Genomic DNA, 7,689 nt, shown 5'->3' on the forward strand with positions numbered 1-7,689 from the left:
TTTTGGAAGCCTAAACTAGTATAAATAGGGCTAGATTTTGTTCAGTAGGGGGAAGTCAGTTTTGGTAGAACAATTTTATTTACTTTGTAAACACTCTCTGCAATGTACTGCTGAGTATTGATTTTCCAACTCAAGGATTATTGAAGTTTGATTCTACAAGACTAGTGAGATTTATTTAGCTTAATTTTATTCTTTGCACTTTATTATTTATATATCTCCTGTTATATGAGTTTTAATTATTGCTTGATTAATTGTTGCAAAAGGGTCATTTGTTCAATTGTCAAGGTATTAAATTGCTATTTAGAACTTTGAATCCGTAATTGTTTAAGTGTTCTAAAGCTAGTAGCAAATAACATAGTTGATTATAAATTAGATTTTCAATCTTATGTTATGAAGATATATAGTCTAGTTTAAATGAACGATGCTTTTGAGTTTGTTGGCTAGAATTGGTAATCTCTCTAATTCTTTTAATGTTGTTAGTAAACTAAATCCTAAGAGCCTGTTTAGGATTGTTTATTAGTTAGGGAAGTAATCAAAGAGCTTGTTTTGAGTACCGACAAAGTAAAGAAAGATAGGTTATTAGAGCTTGTTAATAACCATAACCAATTTGGTAAAGAGTAAAGTAATTTAATTTATTCTTGGAAATCCATGATCTGTCTTGTTAGAATTGAATTGATATTATGCATTGAGTTGGATACTAGTTATTGATTATTATTATTATTTAATATTTCATATTGTTTGCCTTTTTATGGTTGCTATTTAATTTTCAATTCTCATTTATTTTTTTATTAAATCTTTGATTAAAAATAAGTCTGACCAATCTCTGTGGTACGACCTTACTCATCACTATTGCCAATTATAGATGTAACACCCCGTGTTACGGCCCTCAATCCCGGATCAATTATTAAATTAATCCCATTAATAATAATTAAATATGATTTAATTCGGTTAGGTTTCCTTTAATTAATTAATAAAGGTCCACCATGAACCGTTGACCCTTGCCTAAATTAGAGTCCTAAGCCTATTAGGAATAAAGAAAGTAAACCCTTTACTATTCAGATTCTAATTAGGAATCCTAGACCTAGTTATCTATTAGGAATAAAGGAAGTAGGCCTTTTACTATTCAGACTACGATTAGGATTCTCTTTAATTAATTAATTAATATGGTCCACTATGGACCATGGACCCTTATCCCTAAACCCAATCCTTAGTTCCAAAAGGAATAGAATTAGCAAGCCTATAATATTAGTTCCTAACCAAGACTCCTAAATATATAAATAGGGGACTTAAGAGACACCTAGAACCCCCCACCACAATAAACGTTCCACCACCCCAAAGTGCTCCAAGAATCCCCTTAGAAGAAATCAAGAAAGCAAGAAAGCTTAAAGAAAGACCCTTCATAGCCAAGGAATTAATTAAGGCTAAGAGGTAACCCATGTCTCAACAAAACCTATTTTCATAGCTATGATTTCCCCTTAGGGTTTCCCCCATATTATTGTGAATGGCGAAATTATGGTGATTAGTATTGATGTTGATTTGATGATTCCATGGGGAATCCTGATAATCTTGATAATTGGGAGTTTCTTGATAATGATGATATTCTTGATGATTAATTCGGGATCCTTGATGATTTTGTGTTGTTCTTGATGATTATGATGTTCTTGATGATTAATTGGCATCCTTGATGTTTATGTGTTATTCTTACCGAATCTTGTAATTAGAAGATGAATCGTATTCTTGTTGATATAAAAGTAATTAGAACCCTAGGTTGTATCGTATGTTATTATTCTTGGGTTATCGGGTGGGGAAATCGCATGTTTGGGTGTTGATTATGTTTAGAAAAGCATGATAGGTTAGGTGCCGTTCGTTTCTCGTATTTGATCCGTTAATTGTCTACGTGTTGTCGTTAATTGCGTTGTAAAGTGTCTAAGCATGGTTTCGGGTTTCACAACGGTTCCCGGGGCGAAAAGTGATGAAAAGAGTCAGTGGGGGGTAGGTGGGGGTAGGGGACCCGCCACCTACCCGTGGCAACTTCGGGCAGTTCCGGCAGCGGGCAGCCGGCGGGCGGGCAGCTGCCCGCCGGGCACCCGCTGCCCGAAATAGTGTTGGCCGGCGGGCAGCCAGCGGGTGGACCCCCACCCACCGGCTACCCGCTGGAAAATCATCCCAACTTGGGATCCCGGCTTCCCCGTTTGATGTTCCCCGTTCCCCGTGGTGTACCAACGGACTCCGTTTATCGTGCCTATGTCTAGTTTGATGTTTCGGGTACCGTTCGTAGGTTTATGAGTCTATTATATTGCATGCTAGTTGAATTGGTATCCCGTTGACCTAGGTGGAAGAAGCATGAACCCCTTAGGACTATTCTTAGTATGTGATGGATCACGCTTAGGTTTCGTTATACGTTCTATTCCCCTTCCCTACGTGTAATGTGGGTTGTATGTGCTTGCTATGTGTTATGTGTGCGTGTTGCCCCAATTCGGTTGCGATCGGATTGGTTATCCTGAGCTGCGGTTCAGAAGCCGGCTACAGTCAGATGGGAATTCCTGGCTGCAGTCGGATGACGGTATCCTGGGCTGCGGTACAGAAGCTGGTTGTAGTCAGATGGGAATTCCTGGCTGCAATCAGGTGACATCTTTCCTGAGCTGCGGTTCAGAGGCTGGCTGTAGTCAGATGGGAATTCCTGGCTACAGTCAGATGACACACTCTCTTGGGCTGCGGTCCACTGTTTGGTTGCGATCAAACATTATGATGAGCTGCGGTTCATCGGTCGGTTGCGATCGACCTCCCCGTGTTGCGATACGGGGCATGGTGCTGTGGGGCCGTGTCAGAGCTATATGCGCTGACCCGCATGTATGGGCATGCGAGTGGTCCTGTAGCGCCAACAATGTGTGTTATGTGTTGTGATATGGACGAATTGTGACTATGAGTGCCTTGGGGGATGTGACTATGGGATTTATATTGGGGATTGTTCATGTTGGGTTATGACCATTGTTTATGCTTTGCCTTATCTGCCTTACCTGTTGTGAACTGCATATGCTCGTTATACCTGTTGCTTGTGTCTGGCCTTATCTGTCGAGTCATTCCCGGTTTTAAAGCTAGAGTTCGTAGGATATATCTTCATGCTCAAAATGGTTTTCGTATATCTATATATATCTCTATATGTATTGTATTTCAACGCGTTGGAGTGGGTTACCAGCATCTCTCGCTGAACAGATATATTTGGCTTTCAGGCACAGAAGATTAAGTCACTGGAGTGCGCTAGAACTTAGAAGTAGATAGTTTCCCTTTTGGCCTGCGTGCCACGTTTACGTATTTACGCTTTGAGGATATTAGTTAGTTAGCCTGTGCACTTGGGTTCTCTAGCCCAGGTGTGGCATAGCACCCCGAACGCTTGTATTTATATCTTGGGATTTAATAAGATTCTACCTTTATTATAAGTTTTAAATGTCTTGAAAATCTGGGGTGTTACAGTTGGTATCAGAGCTTAAGTTTGACCCTAGGATAAGACTCTTAAGACCGGACTTTAGGACACTAGGCTTGAACTCTAGGTACTTAGGAACATAGGATCCAGGAATCTTAGGACGCGCAGTGAGATTGTGAAACCTACACCTAACCTCCCCTCACTTCATCCCTCTATAACTTAAAGGAACCTCCCCCTACGCTTACCACACCAGGTAAGGGTGCGAATAGATAAGTTTACTTCCACAACTGGGTAGCGTACACTTACCCGATAAATCGCCTCGCCCTAACTCCCGTCAAAAGACTTGACAAGGACCCTGACCAAAGAAAAGGAAGATTTGGATGACTACTAAGAAGAGGCGTTACAGTCAGGACTGCTAAAAGGGACGGACTGCAACACGCACCAACCCAGGGTAACCACGATAACCCCCGAGTCAGACAAATGACATGCACCTTCCGACAAGTTGCCTTATCTCGGCAAACCCGGGTTGCGGCTACAACAAACAGGAAGGAGAACTAGGACGCCTATTAAAGTAGCGAAGGAACGACACCATTAGTCGAATCCTTGGGTGCAAGGTAAGTATATCGCGACACCTTGCGACCCCACCACCCCAATTTAAAATATCATCCGCCTTGAAACCCCAGCATCGTGATACCCCTATTTGTTGAAAACTCCCACCCCGAATCCTTAATTACCTTAAGAGCAAATTTGCAACCGTCATGACCTTGCTCACCCTTTGTTACGCTTAACCCAAACCCTCGAAAACCCTAAATTGTTATTGCCTTTACTCTAAGTTCCTATCCCCACTCCATTTGGAAACCCTATTAAAAACCGTAGAGCAGCATAAGGCCCTTACCCTGCCCAGGGGCGTGAAGAACCGACATTCATTGATTCAATACTAAAATAAGTTGTTAGATAGGAATCGGCGAAGTAGGTGGAGGTTACGAATACGTATCACCCCACCCGTGCATGAAAACCGTGAAGGCTTCACGAGAAATCATAGCCTGTACGTACGCCACCGAAGAACGCCATGCGTTGACAAGAGCGGGCAAACAAATGCGTTCAATGTGTCAGGGGCCCTCGCTACAGAAAACATCGTCAAATAGGTGCAACGGGCCGAACCTCGAGGAGGACATAAATCCTTGCTAAGAATTTCATCCACCAAGGAAGGGATGAAACCCAACAGAACAAGAAAGACTAACCCGAAACCCCCTTACCCTTAAGAACCCTCGGCAAGGATTAGGAGTTAAGACCTAGGGGTTTGACCCACTAAACCAACTGGGTCCAGACTTCTGGACATCCGAGGGGAACGTGCACGGAAACCATCACGAGAATTCCCCTGGAAGCCATAGAAACGAAGGGGACTTCGACACGGGAAGAGAAGATCAAACGAAAATCTTAGAATCAAACAAAGCCAAGGAAAAGGGATCACCAGTTCGACTGCACGCCACAACCAAGCCCCAAACAGGCATAATCACTCGAAGCCAAGAGTCCTTAGCCCCTTTCCCTCCCCTTGCCAATCAAGTACCATTTCGTTAAAGAATCCGTCCTATCACTCCAAACCTCGCTCTTGATCCCTCATTACAGACGAACCCGTACAAGGTGGCAACCTTCCTTCCTGTATTACGACCTTGAGACATCGACCCTATCCGCCCCTCGACTTTGAAACCTAGCCCTTGCACTCCTTACACCCCTTTAAACCCAGACCAAGAAAACATAGATATATACATGTATGTATATCTACCTCTAGAACTCGTGCTTAAAGATCAATGAACATTGTACGATGGGTCATCCTATGTATCCAAGTCCCTTTTATTGTGCACAAGGGCATGGGACTTGTCAGGACATGAATCTGTGCATTTTTGGGGTCTTTCCCGAAGGAATTGACTATTCCTAGTCACTTTCCCGCGGGTCCCCAACGGGTCCTTGACGGGACCTTGGCGGGTCCTTGGCAGGAGCTTGGCAGGCGGACGACCGCCCACCTCGCGCCCACTGGTACAATGTGCTGATTTCTTAACCCCTCATTTTATTGATTTGTGGCGCACTTGTGTGCCTCGATTGAGGAATGTGAGTCTTGGGTAAGGAAACATGGACCACCCAAACATAGTGTCCTACGTAAAAGACCTTGACACACGAGACACCATCGGGAAATCACAATCCATTACATTGCACGAATAATTGAAATCGGATCCTACGATACAACCGACTAGGGATGTTTGGCGTAAAGGATTGCGCAAACCAAGGAGGCGAGTTGGGAACTCGTACTAAGAACCCACGAAAACCTTAAAAGTCAAAATGGTAAGGAGGGACCGGGACTCCTCCAAACCATGGACATCGTTCGAGCAAATCAGAGGACTCCTTACAAGTTGTATGGAATCAAGAACTACGTAGCCCATGGTGCTAAGCAAAAGGGTGAAGAACACATTCGCGCCAAGACTTCAAGGGTCATTAAGGACCCACATGGAAATGAGGTGACTCGTAAAGTCGCCGAGTCATCCCACAACGAGATTTGGTAACCGACTGCGCTTTAAAAGAAAAAGGTCACGCAAGGACACCTTCATCATTAAAAATAACACAAACAAGGCACAACAATGCCGAACCTCGGGTAAGACATGAAGTCTTACTAAGAATTTCATCCACTAAAGAGGAGATGAAATTCAATAAGAAGAGAAATTCAACCCAAAGTCCATCGACTCCCAAGAGACTTTGGGAAGAATTTGGGAAGTGCGCCCTAAGAGATTGGCTTGGTTGACCCAACTCGGTCAAGACCTTGGACGCATTAAAGAAGTAAGTGTTGAATCACCACGGGAAATTCCCTCAAGAAAGAAGAGAAGGATGAAACCTTAGCCTGGGAAGCAAGGTCTAACAAGGATCTTAAAGTCAAGCAAGCACCAACACCAAGGAAGGAGGATCATCAGCTCGTCGGCGCATCGTGATCAAAGCATCTAACCAGATTATTCACTTGGGATCGAGAAACCTTAACCCATCCTAGCCGAATTCCTTTTCCTCCCTCGGAAAATCGGCCCCTTCCTTATTTCAAAACCCTTTTTACCCTTCAGACCCCATTCTCAATCCCATGTTTTAACGATTCCATACAAGTGGCAACCTCACAACCTAAGTTGCAACCTCGAAAACTTGATCCTAATTCCTGAATTCACCGTGTCCTCAAGTTTGAAACCCACTCTCTTAGCCCTGTAAAACCTAATCGCTCCCAAAAACCCAACACACATAGGCGTGCAAGTATACAATTTCCCCGTGGAATACCTTCTCTATAGGACCACGGTTCTTCCCTTGACTCGTTAACCCTGCAATGATTTCCAAGCTTCGGGGACGAAGCTTCTCGTAAGGGGGGGAGAGTGTAACACCCCGTGTTACGGCCCTCAATCCCGGATTAATTATTAAATTAATCCCATTAATAATAATTAAATATGATTTAATTCGGTTAGGTTTCCTTTAATTAATTAATAAAGGTCCACCATGAACCGTGGACCCTTGCCTAAATTAGAGTCCTAAGCCTATTAGGAATAAAGAAAGTAAACCCTTTACTATTCAGATTCTAATTAGGAATCCTAGACCTAGTTATCTATTAGGAATAAAGGAAGTAGGCCTTTTACTATTCAGACTACGATTAGGATTCTCTTTAATTAATTAATTAATATGGTCCACTATGGACCATGGACCCTTATCCCTAAACCCAATCCTTAGTTCCAAAAGGAATAGAATTAGCAAGCCTATAATATTAGTTCCTAACCAGGACTCCTAAATATATAAATAGGGGACTTAAGAGACACCTAGAACCCCCCACCACAATAAACGTTCCACCACCCCAAAGTGCTCCAAGAATCCCCTTAGAAGAAATCAAGAAAGCAAGAAAGCTTAAAGAAAGACCCTTCATAGCCAAGGAATTAATTAAGGCTAAGAGGTAACCCATGTCTCAACAAAACCTATTTTCATAGCTATGATTTCCCCTTAGGGTTTCCCCCATATTATTGTGAATGGCGAAATTATGGTGATTAGTATTGATGTTGATTTGATGATTCCATGGGGAATCCTGATAATCTTGATAATTGGGAGTTTCTTGATAATGATGATATTCTTGATGATTAATTCGGGATCCTTGATGATTATGTGTTGTTCTTGATGATTATGATGTTCTTGATGATTAATTGGCATCCTTGATGTTTATGTGTTATTCTTACCGAATCTTGTAATTAGAAGATGAATCGTAT

The sequence above is a fragment of the Ipomoea nil genome, unplaced genomic scaffold (genome assembly GCF_001879475.1).
Source record: "Ipomoea nil cultivar Tokyo-kokei standard unplaced genomic scaffold, Asagao_1.1 scaffold0482, whole genome shotgun sequence".
Classification (NCBI taxonomy): domain Eukaryota; kingdom Viridiplantae; phylum Streptophyta; class Magnoliopsida; order Solanales; family Convolvulaceae; genus Ipomoea; species Ipomoea nil.